This window comes from Leptosomus discolor, chromosome 5 (assembly GCF_034619465.1).
Source record: "Leptosomus discolor isolate bLepDis1 chromosome 5, bLepDis1.hap2, whole genome shotgun sequence".
NCBI lineage: Eukaryota > Metazoa > Chordata > Aves > Leptosomiformes > Leptosomidae > Leptosomus > Leptosomus discolor.
This window is the reverse complement of record NC_141395.1, coordinates 27,833,309-27,853,280: the sequence shown is the minus strand read 5'-3', so window position 1 is coordinate 27,853,280 and position 19,972 is coordinate 27,833,309.

Here is a 19,972-nt window from a genome sequence, read left to right as displayed (position 1 = left end):
GGAATACAAGGATAGGCATTTTTTGTTCTTTGGTCATGATTAAAACTTTAATAATAACTTTAACTTAATTTAAATTCGTATTGCGTTTTTGGAAACAGTGCATGTCTAAAAATATCACTAAAATATTTGCTTTAATTCCTAATGGTAGTGAGTTCCATGAGTTATTCTGCTGTTCTTTTTGTCGCTGATTTTGAATGCCTAATTTGAGTGTTAAAGGAGAGATGGGGAGCAGTCACTTTGTATTATATATATTAACCTATAGTCTTAAGGATTCTGATCCCTTTAACAGCTAACTATCCTTATTTTATCATATTTCTGCAAATTTTTTTTGAGTTGATGTTCTGATTTACTCAGAATGTTTCAGATTTTTTTTAATTCCCAACTGCTATTTTAAACAAAACGCATGTCTGCATGTCTAGATGGGAAAATAAGGTTATTTCTCTTTCTACACTGTACTGGTTGGTCGTATATAAAGAACTGTGCTGTGACGTAGCTGCATTTCATCAGTTAAGGAATATCTATTAATGTTTTGTTTTGCTCCCCTGCTCATCGGTGTGGGCTTGCGTTAGGTCAAGAGAGGCAGGTGAGGCACCCAAAGTTTTGTGGAATTCTGAGCTGCAGAGTGCTGAACAAGTGCCCAGAAAGAACCAGGAAAAGCTGCTGTACTTTAAAACATGCAACATGCCCTAACGCTGGAGCTTTTGGTTCATGTGGAGGGTGTAATGACTTTCGACCCTACGGACTTTGCATGGCTCACAAGTCACTTAGATGCAACTTCATGCTTCACTTTGTGATAGACGTTTGTCATCTGCTTATGCAAGGATCGTACTGAGGTGTAACTGAGCCGGGCCACTTGTGCGCACAATGAATGATGTTACCTACCTTTTCTGGCCAATTTGAACTGTAAGCCATGAGAGCAGAATGATGTTCATTCTAGCCTAAGGTTGTCTTTAGTAGTCACACAGTTAAACAAGACCCTGGCTCAGTGATTATATTGTCGTTTTGTGTATTTCTGCCTTTTACTATGTTTATTTGTTTTGAATCAGCTTTAAAAAGTTGTGCCAGTAACTATAAATCATAATTGTGAAACCCTTCCTTTGGCTGGAATTACCGCATCATAAAGATTTAATGAAAACTTTACCCGCTATGCTCAGTCTTTTCTTTGCATCTGTCGTGCACTTCTTTTTCCTCCCACCGTGTGATTGTGGCTTTGTGGAACTATGTAACCTCATTTTATTTTCTGCTGGGGAACTTGGGGACAGCATACCTTTTCCAGTTGTCTGTCTTTCATGACATGAATTCTAAGCAGTTTCTTTAAACCTTCTTCATTATCATCTCTCGGATCTTTCATACTCAATGTACTATCTTACTATCATAGTAGCATCCATACCTATATCTTGTTTGGAGTTGTTTTTAAGGTCTTCATAAAAAATAAATTCCATCTTATTTTTCCTGTTTTGCTATTTTTGTTTTTGTAAAGGGGATAGGAAAGGAAAATCTAAAAGATTGGCTTTTAAATTAGGACTGTTTAAAATAAAGGAACCCAGTAGAATTATGAAAAAATGTTAGTAATAGCATGAAGAAGAAATAAGAGAGAGGTGGACAATTAGATTTTTCACATGTATTAGAAAATAGAAACTAGGTTGGTAAGTTAGTATTGGATATGAATATTTTAATTAATCTTCTGGTTACTATGGTACATACATAAAATTACTTTGTAATTTAGCTTTAGAAAACCATTCGGAAAGAATGCTATCAGATATCATTTTATAGAATATATAAAATGTTTAATTAAGCAGTAAAGCCATGTAAACCATCTGCTTCTGTTTAAATAGCCAAGATGTTACAGAACCATTTCTTGTAATTTAAAACATCTATGCATTTTTGATTGCTTTAAAATTAGCATTCAGCTTTCTTAAGGACTTTTTTTTTCTGTAGTGAAATATGCAGTAATTGTTAATGAAGAGGATTTTGAACAGAAATTCTGTTCATTTTAGCACATTTTGAACTTTAACTTATCAATTTCTGTCATTTAAGTTTTTTGTTCTTACTAGCAGTTTAAAGAAGACCAAAAGCTAAAGTAGACTGTGGCAGTTTGAAGGTTTCTGTTGATGCATGATGCATGGTGGGTAATTTAGGAGGAACTGGGTTTTCTTTTTTTCCATTCATCAGCTAGGCCTTTTCCTGCAAACTTATTTCTTTGATGCTTAGTAGCTGAAAGTGTCATAGGATACAGCTCTTTCAGGTCATGATGTCTGCAAACTAATTCCTGTTGCAGGCTGCTAAAGAATCAGTGTGAACTCATGTTGTGTGGAGCTGGCAGGAGAAGGGGTGTGAGCAGAAAGGGTATGTCTCTTCAGCCATTCGCAGTGGCGGAATTCCTGGGGAACCCATGCACAAAGGAAAGCCACTTGCCAAATCCAAACTAACTCCTAAACGTTCAAAGGAGCCTACCAGCAATTCCATAGCCTTGTTAGCAAACTTTCAAACTCTTCTGTGAATGGAGGGTGGTCTTACAAAGAGTCAGAGCTTTATTTGGCGGTAACTTTCAAGTGTACTTGGAGATTCTGTGATGCAATTGAAAAGCTGTTTGCAAGGTACTTGTCAGGACAGTTTCTAACAGTTTAGAAAAGATGAGGAGATAAAATGAGGTATGACTGTGGGGGCAGAAGTTTCCTGTAATGTATACTTCACAGTTTAAGGGTTTCTTTACAGATCTTGAATGCAAAAACGTACTTTATGTCTGCCTTGGTCTGCTGGTCGTTGATCTTTTGAGTTCCTGGTTATGGTGTTATGAAGTGTTTTTTCCCTTGTATATTCCAGGGATTCGTGCCTCATTTTGTTTTCCAACGGCCTCCGAGAATCTTTATACCTGTTTTAATGCACAATTTAATATATACGTTGTTATAAGAACATGAAGTGTTAACACCAATGCTTTTGTAAGCCTAAATAGCATACACTGTTTTGTAGAAATAAGTTTGAGTTACGTTATTTTATAGGATTTTGATATCTTAGCTGAAGAGACATTCAGAGATGGCTTCCCTATAGTCCACTAAAAGGTTAAAAATGTTGACAGATTTGATTCCAAAACTCCTGTCTTCACCTACTCTGTCACAGCTTAACAGTTTTTTCCTAATTCAGTAATAATTTAAGGATGGGTGACTAATTTGTACACAATGGGCCTATAAACTTGACTGGGTCTTAAAGAGCTCCACATCTCCTGAAGTGAGACTTCACCTATAGGGAGGCATGCAAACTGCCACAGTGCGGCAGATGGTGGAGTTGTCTCAGCATTTCAACATTTGATGTTTTAAATATTGATGATTCAGTTCCTCGTATCCTTGAATGAGTTTTTACTAAAAGAGAGCAGAAGATTATCATCAACAATGCAGCTCTTCAAAAAGTCTAAAACCAAAGCAGAAACATTCAAAAATGAGGATGAATGGATGAATGCATAACATCCACAATAGCAGTGGCAGTCTGTCACCAAAAAAAAAAAAAAAAAGGAAAAAAAAAGGAAAAAAAGAAAGACCAATCAAATGGAAGCCATTCTTAATATACACGGTATTTAGTCAATATGCAAGATGGGCTTGCGTCTTCTCATTTATCATTTCAACTTCCCTTTGGGGGTTTCAGATTTTTAGCATCCTACTCTAATTCTGCTGCTGCTTTGCATGCTGCACTGGCCCCTTTTCAGCAATTCTGAGCTGTCTGGCGCTGTTTGGAAACAGAACAAAGCATTCTTACTGCAGTACTATGATTTCCCATCTTTACAAACTAAACTACATACTGTGGCTATGGCCCATAAACAGCAAGTCGAATTCTTTGACTTTAAGCTGATAATACGTATTAGGACAAAATGAGACAAGTCTGTATTTGTCTTGCTTCCTCCCTTCACTACACAGCTTTGTCGTACCTCAATGTTAGGTCTGCTAGTGTGTGTGTTTGTGTACATGCGGCTGAATGATTTGCTCCAGGCTGAAGCCCAGGTTTTCTGCTCTCCATTTGTAGGTTTATGCCTGGGTGTTGTACTCTTTAGAGAGTGCAGTTATTCCCTATAGACCCTTTAGTCCAAATAGCTAAATTTGGACTAGGAAAAGCTCTAGTCACAGGGAGTAGAGCTAAACATTAAAAAGGAGAAAGAAGAGTCAGTGATTAGCCAAATTGGGTTGGAGGAGGCAGAATTGGACGTTTTCAGGCTAGAGGATATCAAATCATGCTTGTCAAAGGTACTGAAAGTGACTGCTGGGGTCATATTGGGTTAGCTATTTAAAGATTAGTATTTTTTCATATTAATGGCTTAGGTTGTGGTCTTTTAGTCTCACTGATGAATGTTTATTCACAAAAATAGTTCCTTTGACATCATGAGCATTATTCTTGCAAATACTCTTCAGAGCAAGGGGTTGGTGATAGGGCTGTATGGTGCTATTTATGCAGGGTACCTTCCCCTGCCTGTACAAGTTTGTCACAATTGCATTCTACTTGTCTTTGTGCCTCAGTATTTCCTCACGGCTGTTGGATTTCTTCTAGCTTGAATCATAACATGCAGCGTGTAGTGGAAACCATATGTCTGCAACAAATCTCCACATATCATGATACACAGGTAGAGCAAATTGTGCTGCAGCTTGTTTGCAGACTAGAAACAGAACTGTTCTGTTTTCACTGAGATTTGAAACCATCCTCCCTTCGGGCACCTAGGTCATTCTTTTGGTTTTATTTAGTATTTTACTGCCGAAGGGTGGGACAGGTGTTTGACTGCTGTTTGCAGTGATGCTGCTGCTCCTTCCACTTCGCAAGTAGATCAAGATTTATTCATTATGGACATGTTCTAGAATAACTGGAACACCAAATTGTATACACCTATGTGCTGTATTAACATGACCTCCTCTACCTATATTGTAGCTGTCTTAACATACAATGGGATTTTTGTATTAAAGATTGTGCTTAGTTTGATTTCTGAAGGCGGCATTGTGACAAAAAGCATTCATTTCCACTGGTATGATATATATCATTGTTTATACATCTGACTGTATGAAGTGCTGCAGTTTAAGCCTTTGAGATAGGACAGAGAATTTAAAGCTGATTTATTTGCATTATCTATTTATTTACTTTGTATTTATGATTTCTGATGAAAAAAAATGTTTTAAAAGTCTGATGGATAAACCCAATATATTATATTAAATTTCTTGTGATTCACGTTCAGATATCTTTAATGAGCCTGAGGAATGATAACCAGCTAAACTTGGCTCATTAATTTAAAACTGATGCTAATGGCATTATTTTTATCTATATTCCTTTAAAATTGTTCCCCGTGCTCCTGTTAAAATTCATGATCCATAAATAGGTTCCTAATTCGTGCTCTGAATCATCATATAGTTTTAACTTCTGTGCTGAAATGGTAATAAAGTGAAGATTTCTAATAAACACTGGCTTTTTAAAGCATTGATCAATTCAGTCAGTTTGCACTTGAGACTTAAAATAAATGCTTGTGCTTAAGTTGAAATACAGAGTGGTTTAAATGCCCAGTCTGGTTGCTGGGCTGGAACCTGAACAGAGAACTGCTTTCCCTGTGATACGAACTGGTGTAGTTTTGTTGAACTCACTGGGAATGGTCACAGTGTCCTCTTCACAACTCTGGAAATCTCAGCTTATTTCAACTTCTTTACTAAGTGGTATTTGAATTAAGAAAAAAATGCTTGTGTTTGATTTTAACTCTGTCAGTTTATGTTTAAGGTGAAAAGTTGTAATAATATGTGATTTCCTGTAAACAAATTATAAGGGTATTAGTAGGGCTATTATGAAAGAAGTACTTTTCAAAGTAAGAGGAAACTTTAGCATACACGGTCTCAGTTCTGTAGGCACTTTGCCTTCATGTACATTTGTTTAAAAAAAAAAAAAAAGACCTGTGACTGCACTGAAGTGCTTTATACTTAAAAATAAAAAGAGGATGTTTGTGTTTGTGAATGTTTGCAGAATTTAAATCTGTACAATTGAGGTGATAGATTTAACAGCTATAGAATTGCCATAAGGTATTAACGTGATCCAAGAATCCAACAGAATATGGTGGAAGCCAAAGTTACAGTGATTCATTTTTGTTATGTAAACTGGCATTCATACATAGATTGCAAATCAACATGCTTCAACCCTGACTGTCTTTGCTATTTATTGTAAATATGTAAGCAATTTTAAACTGCTTGGCATTTGTTAAAAAATGTGATATTTACTCTGTAAGTTCTTTATAGAGTAAACAACTTTGATATCAGTATTCAGCCACTGCTGTAGTAGAAGCTGAGCTGCGTGGCTGTGCTGGGGGATGGCTGGAGTGGGCAGCGGTGGGCCTGCACTTGAGCAGTTTGGTCCTGCCCTGCAACAGGGGCAGAGTCGAGATGCAGGCAGATCCCAGTTTTGTTGGAGATGGGCGTTGCCACTGTGCATGGCCTTGCAGTGGGACCTGGGCCTGCTGGTGAGGAGGCCTGGGTCCCACCTAGGCTCAGATCCCACCTGGACATGCTTCCCTACTGTGGTCTGGGCTGCCACTCGTAAAGTCAAGGATGTTTGACTGCAGGCACTTGTCTGAAAAGGACTGCAGCATAGAGGAGTTGTGCTCATGCAATTGCTTTGATCTCAGAGGCAGGATGGATTAGCAGTATTACGAAGAGTGATGGATCAGAAAGTATCAGGCTTAGCTGAAAGGAATGTTTTTAACTGTTGCCTCCTAGGAAGGGACAAAATGTGGCGCTCATCTCAGCTGGGATGCAACAATTTACTGCTTAGATCCTTCTCCTTTTACTCCATCTCATCTACCTTACAAATAGGAGCTCCCAGGACTGTGCTGCCATGGTTTTGGGTTAGGAATATTAAATGCCTAGCCTCGGCTCAGCCCCAAGCCGAACAGTTTGCTGGACTAGCTGCAATAAGAGCGTGGAGCTGCAAAGTTACCCTGCTGGAGGCAGCGTAGTGGGTTGGCTGCTGTGACTTCTCATTTCCTAAGGAAATCAATAGACAAGTGGTTTAGAGTACCTACTTAATTTATTCATCTTTGAACATATTTTTTGTAGGATGTTGTCATAAAATTATTTTAATCACAGACTAAATGTTACTATGCTTTCTGATAGTGCATTGTGGGATGCAGTATATTCAGGTTTTGGGATGAACATTGACTGAAACCCTTTTAAATAGAATATGGACCTACCAAAGGGGGTTCTCCCTGAACAAACTCATGTTGATAGCGATTAATTCCTTTGATTATTTTTTGAAAACCTCAAAAAAACATCTTTTACACAACTTGTGGGGAGCTGTAGGACCTGTGAGAGAAGAAGGGACGCTAATATGAATTCAAGGCAGAGTGAGCTTTGTAGAAGGTCCTGAATTAATTTTGTGTTTGAAAACTTGTGTGATGTATGTAATATTTGACAATCCTTTCCAACCCGTAATGACAGATGCTAGCTGGTTTTATTAATAGGTAAAACTAGAAGGAAGTCTTAACTGCATTAGTAACAAAAATTTGTGTGATGTTATTACACATGTAATTTTGCACTGAAACATGAAGAAAGAAAAACATGACATAATGCATTTATTTCTATTTGTCTTGGTACTTAATCACTAATATAAAGTGATTTTAAAAAATGAGAAATTATTCGAGAGTATCGTTGCTCTCTAACCCTGTAGTTCTATTAATTGACTGAACTCTGGCATATATGTATCAAAAGCCTAAGGGACTGCATGATGCCATTCAACATATTCTTCTTTTAAGCAGTGCCACTACTTTTTAAGAGAATGTACAGACAGTTTCCTGTGCTTAGCCTCAGAATTTAAGGAAGAATGGGATAGTTAAGGCATGAGACTCTTTCCTTGTTATATGTTTTCCATGCCAGACTCTGCAGAGGATGACTGTCATATCAGCCCAAGCAATGTACATTGCAAGGGGAAATTTACTTAACTGATTATCTGCAGTGGAGGGAAAAAAATCTGAAAACTATACTTATACTGTTCTGAAGAAAACTTAATAGCCATCTTAATCTAGTGATATGCTAGTTGGTTGGATTTTTTGGTTTTTTTTAGAACTGTAGTGCAAAACAACGAATGTGAATTCTAGCATTAGGAAGTGAGGGAAGCATTTATGATTTGTTGCATCTCTGTCAATGACAGATTTTAATCCACGTGTTTGTTTTGGTTGTAATTTATATATGTGCACCTGTGTTAATTACATAATTGTAATTGTCAGATTTATGAGGACGTAATAATCTCTTTGTTCTAGAAAAGGCTGTCACATCTACAATATAATATATTTTTCTGAAGGTGAAGTCTTGTGTTTTCTTTCCCAATGAGTAGGAAAAAAAAAAAGAACATAAAACCACAAGACGGGGAAGAATAGACTGTAGATTTACACTGGGATTTTATACATTCAAAATGGGGATTTTTCAGTTCTTTGTTTCGTTTCACCAGTTTATAGAAAATGAAATGAACAGCTTATTCATGTAAAATTGTTGTATTCCTTGTCCCTATGATTCATCACTGCTGCTTGTATTGGGTAGAGAAAGAAGTACTATATATTTGCATGGACCTGCTTATGGAATTTGTCATGGACTATATCCTGAGATTCACAATATGATTTCCCTTTGCTTAGGGAAGAAAATCTAACAATGTCAGTCTTTTTCCTGGTTCAGCCTACTCCCCCATCTATGCTGTTTCAGCTCTCCTTCCCTGATGTATTTGGTGGGGGAAAGAATAATAGAGAATCACAGAGTACCAGGATGGAAGGGACCTCGAGGATCATCTGGTCCAACCTGGTCCAATCACAGTCTGGACAAGACGACCCAGCACTCTGTCCTGCTGAATCTTAAAAGTGCCCAGTGTTGGGGAATCTACTGCTTCCCTGGGGAGATTGTTCTTATTGTGAAAAACTTTCCTCATGTGTCCAGTTGGAATCTCCGCAGGAGTAACTTGTATCCATTACCTCTCCTCTTTTCCATGTGGCTCCTTGTAAAAAGGGAGTCTCCATCTTCTTTGTAGCCACCCTTTAAATACTGAAATGTGGTGATAAGATCTCCCCTAAGCCTTCTTTTCTGAAGGCTGAACAAACCCAATTCTCTCAGCCTTTCCTCATATGGCAGGCTTCCCAGTCCTTTAGTCATCTTTGTGGCCCTTCTCTGGACCCTCTCCAGCCTGTCCACATCTTTTCTGTATAGAGGGGACCAAAATTGAACCCAGTATTCCAGGTGTGGCCTGGCAAGTGCTGAGTAGAGTGGGATAATGGCTTCTTTATCTTTGCTGATGATGCCCTTGTTGATGAAGATGCAGCCCAGTTTTATTCTGTTGCTCACCATCTACCCTCCACACTTGCTGTCTTCCGGGTGGAAGACGAGAATGTGTTTTCCATGTGTATGGGTTATAATACAGCTTTCACTACAGTTGATAGCAAAAGCTGTCCACTCACACTTTTTATGCCCTTCTCTAGTTACTGTGGAGCTAATAATCTGCTTGCATGTTCTCATGCTCGTATCAGTGGGAAAGCATCCACAGAGCTGAGTCAAACAAGATCAAACTCCAGGTTGCTGTGAGTTCTACTTGAATTACTGAAACACCTTTGAGAGGTGTTCAAGGGGAATGGGGTGCTTCTATGTATATGTAATGCATTTATTTAAAGGTTTTTTTTTTTTTAAATACAGATAGAGGTTTCCACTTCTAAGCTTAGCTTCGTGTTTTTGAAATAGCTTAAAATTTATATAGGTATATGGCAGACAAAATTTACTGCACTGCATTAAGAATTTAATTGATCTGGACAAATACATAAACTTATTTAACTCGGAATGTGAAGTTTTTTTACCACTAGTAGTATCTCAGAACTTTTTTTTGGAAGGGAACAAAGTCGGATGTTGGCACATATAAATGACCTGTGCAATCTTTTATAATTCAAAGTTTGTATCAGAGATAAACTCTAGAGGGAGCCCATCTCACAGTTTTCTGCTTTGAGAGAAATGGCTTTACAACGATAATAAAAATATTTCTATTAACGAGTAATTTAAAGTAAAATCTCTTCTGGCTCTGAGATACAACAGAAAATATCACAGTACTGTAAGACACTTATTTGCAAACATCTTGAGAAATTTCTCAATTCATAAAGTCAATTCTACTTTCCTATTATCTGTATTTTTTGAATACTACGGAAGGTGTATAATAGAGTAATTTTTAATTTTGTACTTACATAATAAAAGGCAATTTATGACCTTGCTCTTTTAAAGAACTCTCAGGACCCTATGAGTGCAGTAACGTAGGGGAAGGGTTTGAGTACGTGTGTTTTGAAGCATTTTACTTGTGCAGGCAGTGTGGAAATATGAGATTTTTGAGAAGGTCAGAATACGGGATTTTACATTTGTTTATGAAAGCCTGTATATTGCATATAACTTTCTGCCACTTGTCAGTGGGCACATAAAATATGGGTCATGCAGTCATAACTTTTAGCCATGATTTCTAACTAGCTAGATGGGTGTCAGTTGTCACTGGACAATAGAATTTGCATAATGTTACAGCAGTTTATGGTTCATGGCTATAGTGATTATTTAATTTTAGTCCTTAACCTGATAATTGCATGTTTTGTCACTAGATAAAGAGGCTTTAGAATTTAGCAAGGTTTTTGTCCAAGACATTGTTTAAGGCTGCACCTGCACTGCATGATATTTCCATCCTGTGTGACTGGGTTTACTGTCAGTGATACTTCCAAGTGATAGTGCCCACCCAGGCTCCTCCTGTTAAGTAGTCAAGATGCACGCTCAAATCCATGAGGTTCCTAGTTTCAGTCTGGATGCAGCTGGACTCATCCAAAGTGAGAGTGAAAGTCTGGATCAGAGTTAAAAGTAGACTTTAGACTTTAGTTTCAACTGCCCAGCTTTATATTCACTGTTCTGAATACCTTCATTTCAAGAAAATGGGAGATGGAGTGTTTCTAAAATTTGTATTAATAGAGAATAGTGGGGGAAAAGCTGTTGTTTTTATAAAATACTAAAATGCAGTATTTATTAATTCTGAGTGGCAGCTTCCATATTTCGTGTAGCAATTCGCAAGGCTTTTGGTACTGAAGACATTCAGTATCCTAATTGCACTTTATGTTTAGTCTCTTGATTTATAAATGATGGAACTAAATCCATCAAAATCTGTTTACAAAGGCAGTATTCAGTATTAACTGCTTTTTACTTGCATTCAAATCACTGTGTTATGCTTCTAGCTAACAGCAAGCATTTTTTTCAACACTTCACATTAGCAGAAGATTATGTAAACGTGTACTGCAGCTTATTCACAGGGTAACTCGTATCAACATGGTATTTACAATTCAAATAGGAACAGAGATGTAGGTAATTTATTGGGACACTCTCTCCATCCATCTGTTACATTGTGCTCTTAGAATGCTCTGTAAACTTAGAATATTCAGAAAATACCGACCCAAATGTCTTTGCTCAATGTATATACCATTTGTCACCATGCACTATAGTTCTGATTTAGTCCAGATTGTTTAGTCCCGACTATTGTGGTTAAGTCCAAGGTGCCTTCTAATCACAAAGGACTCGGCTAAAGTAGCTTTGCTAAGATTAATAGGAAATCCCTCCTAATAGTAAGAAATCACTTGTGCAATTTTTTAAGAATTAGCAGCTGTTGTGGTTGGTTGTATGAGTGTTTCAATATATGAAAGTATATTAATTAGATTGTATACATTTAGTGCAAAGCTATTATTTATATTTTTTGCATGGTTTGAAGAGCAGTTAGTGCTTTTTCAGCTCTCTGTCCTTGGCACAGAACTGTTAATTTTATAGGCCTTTGTGGTGCTTAGCTTGGATGTACAAAAAGCTTGTAGATATCAACCAGCTCATTTTCACAACTTTCCTCTGAAACAAAGCGGTATTTCTATTGCCATTTTAAAACTGGCGATATGATACTCACATTAACACTGGAGTAACAAGTAACTTTATGTGCACCTTTAAGGAAAAGAAAAAGCAAAAGCTACATAGCCTTCTGAAGCTGAACATTGAGTCTAGATATATGTTTTATTCTAGTTCCACCTATACTGACGAGGTTACCAGCACTTCTGTTTTCCTGAAGATCTGTGACATAAGCAGTTTCGTATCCATTAGAGTGAAAATAAGCTGGGTTAGTTTAAGCAGTAAGAATACAGTTCTTCTGGCACAACTTTTCTTTCTTACTAAAATGGGCCAGGTTATATTATTGTACAAGCAAATAGGCAGCAGATTTGGAAGGCGTGACACCAAGACAACAATAATCAACTAGAGACAGAGTGACTTATTAAACTCTTCAGCTGACACGGTGACACCGAGAATACAGTCCCAAGTTAGCATGTTACCTGCAGCCTAACAAACTGTCACGTTACGAAAGCTTTTGTAACCACCTACCATTTACCCACCTTTTCCATTTACAAAAATAATCTTTTAGTTTGCCCCACTAAGGCATGTGAATACCAGTTTGTTTTTGTCAGCTGCCCAGCCTTCTCCGTCTTTGATTACCTATTATCTTGGGGGATTTGGCTCTAAAAGGCACCTGATAGTACTGTTCAAGCAGCTCTTTCTGTTAGATGGGGAGCAAAATGAGCTCAAATGGGAGAAAGTCTCTAAAGGATTGACTATGGAGGAAGGTTCTCGTGTTACATGGAGAAAAGAGCTTCCTGAATTACAGCCAACAGGTTGTAGGCTTCTAAGTGACAGCTCACCTGGCTAGGATTGATTATTAAATAGTATTCAGGTGTTGGTGGAAGGCTGTACTTGCCAGATTTCAGTGTCTGAAGTTCAAGTTCAGGGAGTCTGAACTTGTGTAGAAATACACAGACCCATGGATCTCAGAACTTTCCCAGTGGCTAGAGATAAAGATTTCTGGACAGGAGTGAGAGAAAGAACCTTTAACAGAAGTAACAACTCACAAGTAGTGAGAGACTGAGGTTAAGTAGCTATGAAAATCTTTTGAAAGCATAATTTGGAGGAAAAAAGCTATTTACTTGTTTGAATGATTGACAATTCCATCACTAGCATTTTACACAGCCTAAAAGCTCTTTCCATTAGACAAAGCAAAGATAAGTATACACTAGTCCTGCATCATACTGATGCATTTAGTAAATAATTCTAGCTTTCTGTAATTGTTTACGTGAATAACAAGCTTGAAAGAAAATGACTGAAAATTAGTTGGTGAATCTGCTTCTAGTCATGTATACAATTGTATCTTAAGACAAAAAACTTGAAGTGTCCTTCAAACAAAATTGTCTTACATTTTTATAATAAAGGTGATTGCTAGCTTGCAGAATTAAACCTTAGCAGAGTTTTCCTGCTTGCCACAACGGTAGGGGAAAAAAAGTCCCAAGAACGTGCCTACTTGTTCTGTATACTTTCCAGTCTATTCTAAAGTAAAGAAGAAAATTTGTAATATGACATTTCTTACATATTTATGATTACTCTGAGCAATATTTTCTTTGCATTCCCTCTCTTTGCTGTGTGAAATATATGAAAGGATGGAGCTGCAGCTGCAACAGGAAATGTCTTGGTAGAACCTTGTATTATTACAGTCAGCTATCTTGACCTGAAAGTGTGAAAAGAGAAATAATACACTAATGGAAATCTGTATTTAAGCATAGCTACAGAAACCTGTGTTATCAAAATAGCATGTTCTGTGCCCTTCACTGCCCCACGTAGTAACTAGAAAGCTTGTGTGGACATGAATTTATTTGTCTGGGCTCTGATGAGGATTTAGGGGTTTTTCATTGCTGTGAGTAAACACCAACTTGCTGACAATGGGCTCTGTTTAAAGAAGAGCAACATGCTGGCCAGCATGCATGGAATATTGGGTAAACAGATGATGAGCCTTGCTGCAGTGCCTGTCTTATTCTAGCTGATTCACAAACTAGATTGCTGAAGGATTTTGTTTAATCCAAGCAATAAGGACACATGTTTCTACAATAAAATGTCCAGGACTGCATTTCAAAGACTATGTGAATATTGATGGATGTTTTCACCGTGTGTCTATAATCAAAGATTATTTCCAGAATAATATACTTGTTTTTAAGTAATTATTTACTCTACACTGATTAATATCCCTTTTGAGGCATTATTTTTGTGAGACTCTATTGTTGTTGCTACTGATGTCATATAATCATGAAGATATATGACAAAGTAAATATTATACTTGAGAGGTATGCAAAGTAAATTTCAATGAAATATGGCTCATATGAGGATGCTTTTTGTTTTGTGAGAAAGAAGAAAGCAAATACTTGTGATTTAGATGTGAATTACACGTTTTCTCCATCCTAAGGAATTTATAAGGTAATTGTACTTTCCTTTTCTCTTGAATACTTAACCAGATGTGGGCTTCATTATCTTTAGGGAGATGCTTTTTGTAGAGTGTTATGTTTTACTGAACAGTAATTAATTTCTTACTGTATAAAAAACCCCAACTCTATGGTCTAAGTTGAATGAAAAGGAATATCATCATCAGAACTTAAGTTACCTTAAGCTAGAGGGTGATAAATGTGTGGAAGAGAGGTATGACAAGGTAGGGCTGACCATGAAGTTAGGAACTTGCAAAACTAAGTTATGAAGGGTGACCTGTATGATATTAACAAAGTCACTAGGAGCATAAGGGGAACTGATGAGAGTCTTGTCTTGACCATTCTTGATCACACTGCTTTGCACCACATTATTTGGTGATCCAGAGAGTTTTGTCTCTCTTCTCCCCTTTCTCCAACCCCAATAGAAGGAAATGTCTTCTATGGTTCTCCTCTTCCTCTGGAACAACGAAAGTTGGATGTGGAGAGGGAGATGGTGTACTTTATCAGAAAATACAAAATTGTTGTTTGTTCTTGTGATAGTAAATGTCTTCAATTTCAGGTGTAATAAAGAATGGCTAACTAGCCTTTAGAAAAGAACTGCTGACCAGCCTTTAGGGATAGGAAGGAAGGCCTATTAATACTAACACTTACGCATATATCCATTGCCTAAGACCTTAAAGATAAGAATGAAGCAGAATCCGCCAAGCAAAGGACACCGGATGGAATCCTCCAATCAGACTGTGGGGCTCAAGGAACACAAAGGACTGAGCAGGAGAGAAGGAAGGAAGCTAGCAAGAGCTGGTGCTGTGAATTGGAAAAGACGCAGGATGGTACAGGGCATGCACCACAGGACAAGTTCAAAAGTTCAACCACGAGGAAGACTTGGACCTTCATCCCCAACAACCACCAAGGACCACTGACGGAGGCGTAACTTGGGCAGACTGAGGTGGGACTATGAGAGGAACTTAGGTTAATGAATTCCTGGAAATAATTAGAATAACCCAACCTTTTCTCAGAAATGTAACGAATAAACATGAAAGCTGTAAATATAAGGCAAGAATCCTAACGCTTGGGCGCGCACGTATGGAAGGAGCTATCCCCTGTGCTGCCCGGCACTGCAATAAAGAATACCTGCTTAATAGCACTTAGTTGTTACTGAGTTTTCTCCAATTCACAGGTTTGAGATGACTTGCAGTATTTTGAATCTGTACAGGAATTTCTGGTGATTGGTAGAGCACATTTTGATTGCTTTTGTTTGTCTAATTCTTGTAATGTGGTATGATATCCACTTCAAAAGTCATCTGGCAGTTTTAGCTTCTGAATTCCCTGCTGTTCTACCTCATATTCAATTTAGCAGTTTCTGTGATTGTTTTGAAAATCAGAATGTGTTTTGGTTACTTAAAATATTAGCTTTACTATTCAAGAAATAAAGGCCTAATCCTGCTAAATGGTGAACAGCTTCCACCGTTCTAATGACTTTTCATGCCTCATGTTGTGAGGAATACTTGAGTGAACCTTTTGTAAAGGTAACTTCAACTTCCTGTAAGCATGAGGTACTGCCTTCTGCGTAACAGTGCAGGTAAGCTTAGGTAATATTATTAGCAAATAATCTGATTCTCTGTGAAGATCAGTATGACTAAAGGGTTCAGAGTGATTATTGATTTTTATTCCCTCATGTGGAATCTTGATTCACTAAATCAAGTCTCTTGTTTTCAGGATTTGACCCAAAACTTTCAAAATATTCTAAACCTTAACATTCTGTAATGAGTTATATTTTATATCCTTCACCTTATGTCCCCAGTGCTAGTGCTGGCAGATAAATTCTCTGTTGCTGTTTGTAGGAAATATCCTATTGCTACTTATGCAATCAAAATATGTCAGAATTTTTTCCAAAGCTTTGTTTGCCATGTGCATTTTATGTAGCCATTTATTTTCTAGCACATACTTGGGGAGCACTGCAAAAATTCTGATCGATTGTCTTGAAGTCTTAAAAAAATATATCTCTCTGCCTGATTTGAACATTAGTTGTTCGCTTTAGAAAAGGTCGTGTTACATGTAAATCTGAATTTAGAAATTTTTTTAGAATCTTGCATATCCAAAGATAAGAGCTATGTCTAGCATTACTTCTGATATATGACAGTGTCTTCTTTATATAATTGTAGTTCCATATTCTAATTAATTATTTTTGCAAGTGAAAGTGGAAATGGGTACTGATAAATTATATTCCAGTGCTGATTAATGGTGTGGTCAAGGGTTACTGGATTAAATGCATTATGTATTTGTTTAGAAAGGACAGACAGAAGATGTCATTTGCGGCACGGGTAAATTGCTGTTGAAATAGTTCTACTGTTCAAAAACCAACCATTTAAGATAAAGGCTGATCTTTTAAATATGTTGCAAGTGAGATTAATGTTTACATTAAATACAGAAATGGAGAAAGTACTTTCTTTAGAGACTACAGCATTGTCTAGCAAGTATAGACTAACGTGATACACATAAGTTCAGGCTCAAACTGTGGATAGCTTACTCTTGACTTGATATCTTTGCCTTGGTTTTGTCATTCTAAAAATTGAATTAATCTATTTAAAATGCTGAATGCAAGGAATCTTTATCCTTTTATTCACCTGTGTAATATGTTAGAGAATCCCAATTGAACTGGATATAAAAATTTGGAATATTTAGCAATATGTATATATACACATATATAAGTATATGAATGAGGGACAACTGAGTTTTCTGTATCCTCTGCTTTTTGTGGAATCATTGATACTTTTTTCAAAGGAGATTCTTCTTCTTAACTATAGTATTATTTTAAATAGATATTTCTTCCTAAGTATTACTTGAGGATAATAGGCATTGCAACACCCTTTACAGAACTGTGACTTTATTGTGTGCAAGTTTAACAGGAGTAACCACAGTAACGTGAGTGCGTGTTTCTGTAGATACAGAAATCACATGGAAGTTAATGTTAAGAGAGTGGTGCAGCAGAGAACAGTGGAAGACTGTTTAAGTCAGAAGAGTGCTACGTTAGCTATTTCAGGTGACAGGAATCATATATATGTGTTTAATTTGCTTCTTTTAGTTATGTGTTGCAGTGATAAAGGCTTGCCTATAAGTTTAGAATTTTGAAAACTTTTTTCACCTGTAAAATGCAGCTGGTTTTCTACCATGGATGTATGGGTGTTAACATCTTGCCATTTCATTCTTAATAGGGTAAGATCGATCTGTTTCTCCCTCTTACAGAAGTTCAGTTTTGTATAGCATACAGTGTTGCAACTCAGAAGACAAAAAGGCAATAGGTATTACAAAAACATTCCACAAACAATTGTCCTTTTTCATTGATATATAGGTTACATGTAGTTTTGCAGAGCGTTTTTAGGAGCCTTTTTACCCCTGTGGTCTGAGTTGAGTGACTATAATATTATATCTCACGTGTGTTGTATAGTGAGACTACTAGAAACTTGCGTTTATTAAAATAGGAACTTCCTATGGTTAGAAATGCCCTTGTACTGGACTCATCAGATTAAAGTTGTGGCAGAAACCAAGGCCGCTCTTGAATCAGAATGACAGGGCCAAAGATGTGGAGAAAACCTGTGTGTAGACTGGTGGGAGAAGGCAGAAAACCATGCCGTTTTTGCACGAAAGAACAAAATGCCAATGGAGTTTCACAATCTGGGAAGAATGTGTAGAATGATGTAGTGCCTTTAGCTGCCAGTTCTTTTGGACTACTGAATGCTGGGGGGATGCTGTGATGTTGGAGATGCTGCTTTCTAGGGGAGAAACTTCCTGTTACGAGTAAATGCCATTGGCGGTTAGAGAACGTGAGGAATGGGGATATAGCTATCCAACAGTTTCAAATGCATACATTTCCTCAGAGGTGTTGTCTTTCATTATACAAGTAGTGGCATTGCAGTAGTCCTGAATGAGTGAATGTTGTAGAGCTCAATTATGTCTGTATGTCTTTTGCATCCTTTTCAAAGGCAGGATGTTATATAGCCATACGCTTATACTAGTAGTCCCTCCTGTTTTCTTTCGTGTCTACTACTGAATATGTAACTGAACTTCCATTCAAGGCACAAAGAACTGAAATGTAAAAAATTCTAGGATCAAAATTCAGTGTTATGAATATCTGTAATATCAGGTATTGGAAATATTTAATTAAATCCTTATGCACAGTTGAATACTTCTTGAATTTTATTTCAGTTGCAATCAAGCGTCTGCAAATGGAGTTGGTGTAATCGCAGGTTTTGTGCCATTTGATAAAGGATTTTTATTTTATTATTTATTATTAAAACAGCTACAGGATTTGAGAATACTTCTTCATTGTGGCTTTTGCAAGTCCAGTATTAAAAGATTGGTTTCATTTTGTGGGAAGTCTAGTCGGTAGGATGTTTTAGGAAAGCAAGTTGTTTAAGGAGTAAAGATCCTAAAATTGTCATTCAGCGATAATCAAACAAAAAGTTAAGATTTAATCCTTGAGTTTTTTGTGCTTTTTTTTGCAACTACAAGAAATTGGACTCACATTTCCATTTCCTTGGGGAACTGTGGGCTCTGAAGTGCTTGTATCATTTAAACAAGCCACACATCTCCAAAAAAGGCAAAAATGTCATAGGAATGACATTTTAAAAAACCCTATGTTTTTCCACATTAAAGGCGTAAGTTCCCTCACCCCCACACTCTTATGGCAGAAATAGACACAGTTTTGCATAACCACTTCTGCATGTTAAATTAGCATGTTGGTCTTGCAAACACATGAAAACGTGACTATAGAAGAAATAGAATTGAAGAAATTAGATTGTGCTTTTTGGTCAATAATGAAATTGAAAAGCTTTGGCTGCAGATATATCTAGATTATGTGAAACTAAAGCAGTTCAGATGTGGTTAGTTTCCCTGAAGAACCCTGAGCAACGGTAATGCCTCAAAGAGATATGGAAGATTGGCCGTACCATGGAAATATATTGCAAAGGCAATGAAATTAACAATTTAAACTGCAGATCCTTGAGTTTCTCTACTTTATGCACTGAGGTTTTTACACTGTTTAATTCACTCCTCACCTATGATTCATTCAATAGCATACTCAGCCATTGCTTTCATGTTTTGGAGCATTGAGTGCAGAGCTACTAATTTGGTCTCCAAAGCAGGCTCTCGGTTTTATGAAGCGTGCACCATTTATACCAAGTTTCACCTGTAGACTGACAAGAACAGTGTTACTTTTCACTTCAGTAAACTTATGTGCTTAAAGAAAATAATAAGCCCTCCTCTATAATCAAAGATGTGTTACTGAACCAAGTATCTCTGATTTTAATTACTAAGGAAATGTTGGCCTTTTTTTCAGTACATCTTAATTGAGGATAGAAGATGTACAGTCCATGGCTACATTTCCATTCAGATTGTTTAACTAATACCACCTCTCTGATGTCAGTGTTTTTAAGCCAGGCTTCTACTGAAAAGAGAGACCCTGCCTTCCCTTTCATCCTCTGCCATGCGTTTTGCCCTGTCCTTTGGGCTGTTGCCAAGGGAGCACAGAGTATGCTGGAGCAAGGAACCATACTGATTGAAAGTGAATCAGTTTTATCAGGTTTTATGTTTGGGTTTGTTTTTTTTTTTTTTTTGCTGGCTTAGTTCCAATCAAATCAGTTTTCTGATAAGCTCACCATG